Below are 10,795 nucleotides of genomic sequence, written 5' to 3'. Positions count from 1 at the left end.
GTGCGTGTCTTCTCCCAGCATCTCAAGGTCCAGGGCGGCGGCGGGCGGGGGAGGGTGCCGAGCCGCCTCTCTGATTCCCTAGAGATGGACCAGATTGAGCGGCCGGGGGGGACCTCCAGCCCAGCCCCACGTCGCACTTCATCCTTCTCTTAGGCCTCACTGCGCTTTGGTCCACCCCAGTCAAAACCCAGGAGTCACTCCCCCTCTACCTCGGCCCCCACATCCGATAATTGCCTTAGTCTTTGTGAGCCTACGTCCTAAATATTTCTCACATTTGACGCTACTCTCCATTCTCATTGTCAACACCGTGGTTCAAATCCTGACTCTGCCGTTTCCCAGCCTTGAAATCTTGTTTTTTACGCTTTACGATGAGGCTCTTGATACTTACCGTGTAGGTAGGTTTTGGTCAGGGTTAAATGAGATAGTGCATGCAGAACCGAGTCTTTTTTTTTTTTTTTTTTGAGACAGAGTCTTGCTCTATCGCCCATGCTGGAGTGCAGTGGCGCGATCTCGGCTCACTGCAACCTCCGCCTCCCTGGTTCAGGGAATTCTCCTGCCTCAGCCTCCCAAGTAGCTGAGACTACAGGCGCACGCCACCACACTCGGCTAATTTTTGTATTTTTAGTAGAGACGGGGTTTCACCGTGTTAGCCAGGATGGTCTCGACCTCCTGACCTTGTGATCCGTCCGCCTCAGCCTCCCAAAGTGCTGGGATTACAGGCGTGAGACACCGCGCCTGGCCCCGAGTCTGTTTTAGTCAGTGTTAGTCGTCATGATGTTTCGAGAAGCATTCACTAAATGAGCTACATTTATTGTCATTAGGATTTCTTCCCTCACAAGACCCGTAAGCAGTTTTAGTCAACTTGTAGCTCCATTGCTTAGCACAGTGCTTGGCATCTATTAGTATTCAATTAATTGAATGAATTAGTAGATATTTCATTAATAGCTAGTCACAGAGCTTAAGTCAAGTGGGAGGAGATAGGAATAAAATTAGTAAATTCTGTAGTATGTTAGAAAGGAATGATTAGTGTGGAGGAAAAACAGGAAAAGGGGATGGGGTTGCAGTTTTTTTTTTTGTTTGTTTGTTTGTTTTGAGACGGAGTTTTTGCTCGTTACCCAGGCTGGAGTGCAATGGCGCCATCTCGGCTCACTGCAACCTCCGCCTCCCGGGTTCAGGCAATTCTCCTGCCTCAGCCTCCCGAGTAGCTGGGACTACAGGCACGCGCCACCATGCCCAGCTAATTTTTTGTATTAGTAGAGACGGGGTTTCACCATGTTGACCAGGATGGTCTCGATCTCTTGACCTCGTGATCCACCCACCTCGGCCTCCCAAAGTGCTGGGATTACAGGCTTGAGCCACCGCACCCGGCCTGGGTTGCAGTTTTAAATAGGGCACGCAGAGTAGGCTTCGGAGTTGACTTGAGTAAACAAATGAAGGAAATGAGAGAGTCAGTTGTGAGATTTCTGGAGAAAGGGGGCATTCCAGGCAGAGGGAATAGTTAGTGCAAGGGCCCTCAGGCAAGAGGGTGTATTTGTTTATTTATTTTATTTTACTTTTTATTTTATTTTATTTTTTTGAGATGGAGGCTCACTCTGTTGCCTAGGCTTGAGTACAGTAGAGCAATCTTGGCTTACTGCAGCCTCTGCTTCCTGGGTTCAAGCAATTCTGCCTCAGTCTCCCGCATAGCTGAGATTACAGGCATGTGCCACCATGCCCGGCTAATTTTTGTTTGTTTGTTTGTTTTCTGTTTTGAGACTGAAGTCTCCTTTCTGTTGCCCAGGCTGGAGTGCAGTGGTGCAATCTTGGCTAACTGAAACCTCCACCTCCTGAGTTCAAGGGTTTCTTCTGTCTCAGCCTCCCAAGTAGTTGGGAATACAGGTGCCTGCCACCATGCCCGGCCAAGAGGCAGGTATTTGTATTTTTTACAAGACGGGGTTTCACCATATTGGCCTGGCTGGTCTCAAACTCCTGACTTCAAATGATCCACCCACTTCAGCCTCCCAAAATGCTGGGATTACAGGTGTGCGCCACCGTGCCTGGCCTGATTTTTGTATTTTTTAGTAGAGAGTGGGTTTCATCTTGTTGGCCAGGCTGATCTTGAACTCCCGATCTCAAGTGACCCACCCGCCTTGGTCTCCCAAAGTGCTGGGATTACAGGCATGAGCCACTGCGCCCAGCCAAGAGGGTGGGTTTAAGAAATAACAAGGAGCCCAGTGTGGCATAGGTATAGATATAAGAGTAGGACATGAGAAGGGATAGATCATTTAGGGCTGTGTGGCTTTTACTTTGAATGAGATGCAGAGCTACTGTGTGGTGAGAATAAACTGCCAGGGGCACCAGGGTGGAAGCAGGGAGACCAGGCAGGAGGCTGTGGCAGTGATCTTAGCAAGAGATGTTGATGGTTTGCACAAGGTTGGGGGAGATGGTGAGACATGGTTGAATTCTGGATTTGAAGGTAAAGTCTACAGGATCTGTTGGGATGAGTGTGGTGGCTCATGCTGTAATCCCAGCACTTTAGGAGGCTGAGGTGAGGAGATTGCTTGAGCCCAGGAGTTCAAGACCAGCCTGGGCAACAAAGTGAGACCCTGTCTCTACAAAAAAAATTTTTAAATGAGCCAGGTGTGGTGGTGTGTGCCTGTAGTCCCAGCTACTTGGGAGGCTGAGGTGTGAGGATCACTTCAGTCCTGGGAAGCTGAGGCTTCAGTGAGCCATGATAGTGCCCCTGCACTTCAGCCTGGGCAATGTAGCAAGACCCCATCTCAAAAAAAAACAAAAACAAAAACAGGACCTGTTGACAAAATGGATAGGAGTGTGTGAGAAAGAGAAAAGGATGACTCCAAGGTATTTAGCCTGCACAAATGGAAATATAGAGTCCAATTCAACGGATGTATATTTTTAAATTATGACAGATTTTACACCAAGTCAGTCCTTCCCTTCAAGGGGAAAAGTGGCCCAGGGGTGGAAAATGACTATCCCTGGCCCAACAAGTAAAGAAGAAACCAGGACTGGGATTTCTTTTTTCCATCCATAGAAATTCTGATAGAGGCTGAGCGAAGTGGCTCATGCCTGTAATCTCAACACTGTGGGAGACTGAGGTGGGAGGTTCACTTAAGCCCAGGAATTTGAGACCAGCCCGGACAACATAGGGAGACCCTGTCTCTATAAAAAATTAGCCAGGCATGGTGGGTGCCTGCCTGTAGTCCAGTTATTAGGGAGGCTAAGGGGAAATAAATCACTTGAGCCCAGGAGTTTGAGATGACAGTGGGACGACTGCACCACTGCATTCATCTTGGGTGACAGAGTGCGACCCTGTTTCAAAAAAAAGGTAGGGAGTAAGTCCACCTGTATGGATTACCATGAATGTGTCCCACCCATTACCTGTGGCTGCAGCCCACCTTGTAGTGGTGGACTTCTGATTTTGCCTGCTCCACAGCTATTCTTCCTCCTTCTGGTAAGAACACTGATTTTTACAGACAAGTTAAAAGAAAAAAAAAAGTTAAAAAAAAAAGAACACTGATTTTTTTCCCTTGGGGAACTACTCTTCCTTTGAGTCTCTCAGTCCATGTGGTTTGGTGGGGTTGCCTTATTTTGCATTTCCTTTGTGGGCAGAAGACACAGGCTTGGCAAATCAAAGCATTCCAATATGCCTGCCTCCTCAGGCTAGTGACTGGTTGGGGTTGTTGTAGGATAGAAGGGGATTAGTGACCTGTCAGCCCAACTGAGATGCAATCCTAGGATCTTTGATAGAACTATCAGGAAGGAATTTTTATTCCCCTCTGGGTTGGCTAAGCAAGTAAGTTATACACTTGGAGGTCTTGGTGGCCATTTTGCCATCTTTTGGGAATAATTTAGCTGACAATGAAGGAAACGCAGAAGAATCAAGAAAAGCCTGGCTGCAGTGGCTTATGCCAGTAATCCCAGTGCTTTGGGAGGTGGAGGCAGGAGGATCACTTGAGCTCAGGAATTCAAGATCCATCTCTACAAAAATTTTTAAAAATTAGCTGGGCGGGCCGGGCGCGGTGGCTCAAGCCTGTAATCCCAGCACTTTGGGAGGCCGAGGCGGGTGGATCACAAGGTCAGGAGATCGAGACCATCCTGGTCAACATTGTGAAACCCCGTCTCTACTAATACAAAAAATTAGATGGGCATGATGGCGCGTGCCTTAATCCCAGCTACTCAGGAGGCTGAGGCAGGAGAATTGCCTGAACCCAGGAGGCAGAGGTTACGGTGAGCTGAGATCGCGCCATTGCACTCCAGCCTGGGTAACAAGAGTGAAACTCCGTCTCAAAAAAAAAAAAAAAAAAAAAAAAAAAATTAGCTGGGCATAGTGGTGCATGCCTGTAGTCCCAACTGTTCAGGAGGCTGAGGCTGGAAGATTCCTTGAGCCCAGGCATTTGAGGCTGCACTCAGGCCTGGGCAACAGAGACTTTGTCTCAAAGGGGAAAAACAAAAGGTCAAGAGATCAGTAGACATTTCTTTCTTTTTCGAGACAGAGTTTTGCTTTGTCACCCAGGCTAGAGTGCAGTTGTGTGTTCATGGCTCACTACAGCCTCTACCTTTTGGGCTCAAGTGATCCTCCCACCTCAGCCCCCAGAGTTTCTGGGACTACAGGTGCACACCACGACACCCAGCTAGTTTTGTTTTTTTTTTTTTTTGAGATGGCATTTCACTCTTGTTGCCCAGGCTGAAGTAAAATGGCGTGATCTCGGCTAACCGCAACCTCTGTCTCCTGGGTTCAAGTGATTCTTTTGCCTCAGCCTCCTGAGTAGCTGCGATTACAGGCATGCGCCACCATGCCCAGCTAATTTTGTATTTTTAGTAGAGACAGTGTTTCTCCATGTTGGTCAGGCTGGTCTTAAACTCCTGACCTCTGGTGATCTGCCCTCCTCAGCCTCCCAAACTGCTGGGATTACAGGCATGAGCCACCATGCCCAGCCCACACCCAGCTAATTAAAAAAAATTTTTTTCTTCTTTGTAGAGACAGAGTCTATGTTGCCCATGCTGATCTTGAACTCAGGCTCAAGTCATCCTTCTGCCTTGGCCTCCCAAAATGCTGAATTACAGGTGTGAGCGACCATGCCCAGCCAGGACTTTTTGATGGTATCAGTTGAATCCTGGATCCAAACATACCTGAAGGTTTTATGAATTTTTCTGTTGCAGAAAGCCAATTTGTGCTTGGTGTTTGACAACTGCAACTCATATAATCTAGAATCCACAATTCTATTCTAGAATCTACCTGAAACACCTAGGGTTTTTGTCCTTTTCAAATCTGCCTCCTACAGGTTCCCCGGAGAAAATATTTATCTTTTATTTTGTAAAAAATATTTTTATATCCCACATACAATCATTCCCAATGCCGGGAGAAAACAGTAAGATGACAGAATTTTGGCTAGGCTGTCTTTCAGACCTGTGGCCACACGTCTCAGCTATTTTGTAACTTTGAAACCCTGACTTCCCCTCTCTGAGCCCTCATTTCCTGATAAACTTGCTATCTATTGGCCCTTCTAGGAGTCTTAGGTTTTTGAGGAAATGCCACTGGCTCTAAGCCAATCCTGACATTGGGTGCTGGGAACTGAGATCTCCTCTTTGGTCATGTTATTCTGGGACCATGGCCAAAAGTTAGCAAATCTGTCCTGTTTTTTAGAGAGACAGCCGCACTCTGTCACCCAGGCTGGAGTGCAGTGGTGCAATCATTGCTCACTTCAGCCTCCCAACTCTTGGGCTCAAGTTATCCTCCTACCTAAGCCTCCTACCTAACTCCCGAGTAGCTAGGACTATAACAGGTATACACTGCCATGCCTGGCTAAAAAATAAAAAAAAAAATTTACCAGTGCAGTGGCTCACACCTGTAATCCCAGCACTTTGAGAGGCTGAGGTGGGCAGATCATGAGTTCGAGACCAGCCTGGCCAACATAGTGAAACCCCATCTCTACTAAAAAAAAAAAAAAAAAAAAAAATTACCCAAGTGTGGTGGTGTGCACCTGTAATTCCAGCTACTCAGGGGGCTGAGGCAGGAGAATTGCGTGAACCTGCGAGGCAGAGGTTTCAGTGAGCCGAGATTGCACCATTGCACTCCAGCCTGGGTGACAATGCAAGACTCCATCTCGGAAAAAAGAAAAAGTGTTTTTTTGTTTTTTTGTAGAGACAGGGTCTCACTACATTACCCAGGCTGATCTTTAACTCCTGGGCTCAAATGATCCTCTTGCCTGGGCTTCCCAAATCACTGTATTTACAAAATTGAACCATCACACCTGGCCCAAATCTGTCCTATGAATCAGCAATTTTTTTTTTTTTTTTTTTTTGAGACGGACTTTTGCTGGTCACCCAGGCTGGAGTGCAGTGGTACGATGTCGGCTCACTGCAACCTCTGCCTCCCGGGTTCAAGCGATTCTCCTGCCTTAGCCTCTCGAGTAGCTGGAATTGTAGGCACCTGCCACCATACCTGGCTAATTTCCATATTTTTACTAGAGTTGGGATTTCGCCATGTTGCCCAGGCTGGTCTCAAACTCCTGAACCTTAAGTGATCTACCCGCCTCAACCTCCCAAAGTTGAGGATTACAAATGCTGGGATTACACGTGTCAGCCACTGTGCTCAGTCTTAAATCAGCAGTTTTCAACCCAGACTGTGCAGACCTCTGGTGGTACACAGAAGTGATGAAACTGCAGGATGAAACACAATGCAGATTTCTGGAATGTCAGTTTTATTCAACAGAAATATAAGGCAGAATTTTAAATACCAAAACGCAGTCATTAAGAACACTTCTCTGGAGCCAGACTTCCTAGCGAACACTTCTCTGGAGCCAGACTTCCTAGCTCCATCACCTACTGGCTGCATGATATTAGCAAGTTACTTAACCTCTTTGGGTTTCACTTTCCTCTGTGTAAAGCCTTATGGGTTTGAAAGTCTATGTAAAGTATTTAGACTAGTACCTGGCATATATTCAGTACTGTTGAAGCATTAGCTATTATCATTAAAACATGAAAAAAATATACATATATATAAAAAAAGAAAGATAAAACATGGATATATTGTGAAGTACAAAGTAAACTCATGTGGGCTGGGCATGGTGGCTCACATCTGTAATCCCAGCACTTTGGGAGGCCAAAGCAGACAAATTGCTTGAGGCCAGGAGTTCCAGACCAGCCTGACCAACATGGTGAAACACCACCTCTACTAAAAATACAAAAATTAGCCAGGTATGGTGTTGTACACCTGTAATCCTAGCTACTCAGGAGGCTGAGGCAGGAGAATCACGTGAACCTAGGAAGTGGAGGTTGTAGTGAGCTGAGATTGCACCACTGCACTCCAGCCTGGGCAACAGAGCGAGACCCTGTGACAAAAATAAAAACAAGCCGGGTGCAGCGGCTAATGCCTATAATCCCAGCACTATGGGAGGCTGAGGCGGGTGGATCACTTGAGGTTGGAAGTTCGAGACCAGCCTGACCAACATGGAGAAACCCCTATCTCTACTAAAAATACAAAATTAGCCAGGCGTAGTGGCGCATATCTGTAATCGCAGCTACTCAGGAGGCTGAGGCAGGACAATCACTTGAACCCGGGAGGCGGAGGTTGCGGTGAACTGAGATGGTGCCATTGCACTCCAGCCTGGGCAATGAGGGCAAAACTCTGTCTCAACAACAACAAACTAATGTGAATTTTGAAGTCACCTGCAGCCCTGTCCCCAGCCCACCAGGGATTTGCTTTCACCTCTTGCCAGCAAGAATACTTACATCTGATTTTCAGTACCAGAGAATCCAGGTGTCTTCATGTTCTTCAAGTTTTCTGGGCCATTCTCACTCCATGTATACATTAGTCTCCCCCATACACCCTCCCACCACTCATGGTAATTGCCTTACCCCCATCCTCATCCAGACATTTGTCTTCCCACATCTTATATTTATTACAAATAAATATAAGATATACTATATATTTATATACTATAAAAAACTCAGAAAGTACCGTATTTCTTTAGTTTAAAAGGATTTTGACAGGTAATATATTTAAGGTAATTAAGATAGAGGGACTGTCAAGAAGTAGGCTATGTTACAGAAGGGTGAGTCCAGTTTGGCTTGAGAGCAACTGAAGAGGAGGTTGGAAAAATAGGCTCAATTCAGATCACTTGATGATCCTGAATGTTACACACAGTAAAGAATTTGGACTTGACAACTCTCTAAGCTTGTTTCATCTGTAAAATTAGGAAAATTACTATGTTGTGAAGATTAATGGAGAGAAGCAAACACACGGGAGAGAGATCCTATGTGACAAATGGAGTGTATGTTATTAGGAGTTGGAGACACATTCTTTTCCTTGGTGTAAACTATCCCCACCTCTGAGGGAGACCTGAAATTCAGTCTCTCATTTATCTTATTTTTCTGCAATGCACATCTTAACCACCAGAGAGAGCCTGATACAAAGGAATCTGAACTCCAAGTACAACAGGGAAATTAAGCTGGGCATGGCTGGACAGAAGATGTGGAATCCTGGATACAATTGCAGTGATTCTCAATGGTAGGGTAGGGAATGGATCCCAGTGCGCCCTCTATGGGCGGCCTTAGACCCACCCCAAGGAGAAGGGGTGGGGCATGCTGCCATGACCGAATTTAGCAGGTAGCCAGATATAAGGTCTCCAGGAAGGAGGTGAGGTGGGTAAGGATGAGGGCCAGATCTAGTTTGGGGGCATGAATTTCTGTATCTCAAGCAAAAAATACTCTTAACTCTGCTTATAGCCACCAGGCCCAACTCCTTCTGGGGCTACCCCATGCCAGGCCAGGTCATCTAGCTAGACCTGGGAACTTTAGAAAAAAGAGCATTGTGAAAAAAGGGCTGCATTGTGGGGAAGGAAGAAGGGGAGAGAATAGCATATCTGAGAGTTGTCTTTAGGGTGACATCCACATGGCATCAAGGCTTCCTAAGCCTAAGCCTAAGCCTATCAGAAAGGGCAGTGGGACCTAGCTTCTCCAATCATGATTCAGTAGCCTTGCATCTCAGTATTTTTACAAAACCTCCTTTGCTTTCTTGGATTTCTGTTATGGGTGTTAAAATGAAAGCCTAGGGACATTGAACAATTTACCTAAGGTTGAACAGCAGCGGCCAAGGGCAAAAGTGGGCCTGTAAGCAACAGGAGTGGCTCTAAGGGGCCGAGAAAGGGAAGGCAGGTAGGCAGAGCAACAGCCTGCTTGTCAGAGCTGCAAGCACTGGCTCTTGGCCAGGCCTCATACCGGCTCCTCCAGGGCCAGCTCTGCTGCCAGGCCCCAGGCTGCCAGCCCCACCTCCACACTCCCACCCCAGTCCCCTGAGAGCCCATCACCTTGGCAACAGCCAGAGAAAGGCCCAGCTAAAATATTTATGGCTCAAAACAGCCTAGAGGCTTGGGAGGGGGGAAGAGGGAAAGGCTGATGTCATCCCTTCTCAGCTTTCAGGGGAGGTGATGGACATACAGGGCAGCTGGGTGGGTGGGCCAAGCCCACTAGATCAGGTCTCTCAAAGGAAAAGCCCAAGGGCCATAAGTGTTAGGAGGAGGATGAAGGCTGTGACAGGTGACAGGACTGGATAAGACCCACAAGCCTGGGAAAAAAGGAGGAGGGAAACTTAAGGGTTGAGCAGTATTGCGTCTAGACCCCATGCCAGGCATTTCAAACACATCATTTGCTACTCAGATCCCATTCAGTGGGTAGCAGTTCTTATCTTACTTAGATGGAGTAAACAGGCCCTACAGCTCTTCTTAAAGCAAAAAGAAAAAAAAAAGTTAAAACAGGCTCTGGAAATATACAAGTGATGAGCTGGGATTTGAATTCAGACCTATTTGGCTTCAGCCCTGTGAGCTTTCCTATAAAATTCCGTGGCTCCCAAGTAGAAATCCTAGTGGACTGAGGGTAGCTGTCTAGGAACCTAACAGTGACTCAGGTTCTGTGCCTCCATTTATGTATGATGAAGATGCAATCTGATTCCCTAATTCCCTACCCCAAACTCCTCCCTTGTCAGTCCTGGACTCAGAGCATCCAATGTAAACACAGGGTGACAAACTCATTGAGGCTGGCCTTTGACTTTACTAGTTTTAGCACTTAAAAGTCCCATACCCCAGAAACTGTCTTGGGTAAACCTAGATGATCTGTCATCCTAGATGAACCCCTCATCCAAACATAATACTTTAATATTTCAAAGCACTTGTGGCTGTGAGAAATACAAAGAGGTCAAAAGCATAGACCATGAAGTCTGATCGTATAGACCATGTAGTCTTTTTCTAACCATAGACAAATTTTTTATCTTCCTTGAGTCTGTTTTTCTCATTTTCCTGGTACATACTAAGAAATCAGTAAATTATTAGCTCTTATTTATAGTAATCAACAAGGAAAAGAGAAACAGGCTCAGAGATTAAATAGTTTGCCCAGTTTAAATCAACTGACTTAAAGGAATCCCTTTCCATTATACTTCTGTTCCTGCTAAGGATGAATCTAAACTCACTAGAATGCGCCAGGCATAGTTAAAATGCAGATAGGCTCTTTCCTCTCTCTAAACTCAGTCTTCCCCTTGTTCCTTTGTTAGAATAAATAACCAGAAGGCATTAGGGAAGAGTACAGTATCAGAGGTCCCTAGCCTCTCAGGAAGCTGAATATATTATCAACCTAGAAACAGGCCAGAGGAAACCAGAAGCCTATCAAAGGCTGACTTTCCAATCCTTCAAGAGAAAATGTTAGAACAAATAGCTGGCCTAGTATAGCTGGAAGGTGGGAGCTAGACAGGGGCGCTTTGGCTCTCTCCCAAAGCTGATAGAAGCTACCAGAATGGGACCATTCA

The sequence above is a fragment of the Aotus nancymaae genome, unplaced genomic scaffold (genome assembly GCF_030222135.1).
Source record: "Aotus nancymaae isolate 86718 unplaced genomic scaffold, 86718_ANA_hifiasm-v0.15.2.pri h1tg000053l, whole genome shotgun sequence".
Classification (NCBI taxonomy): Eukaryota; Metazoa; Chordata; class Mammalia; order Primates; family Aotidae; genus Aotus; species Aotus nancymaae.
Note: the sequence above shows the minus strand (reverse complement) of the source record.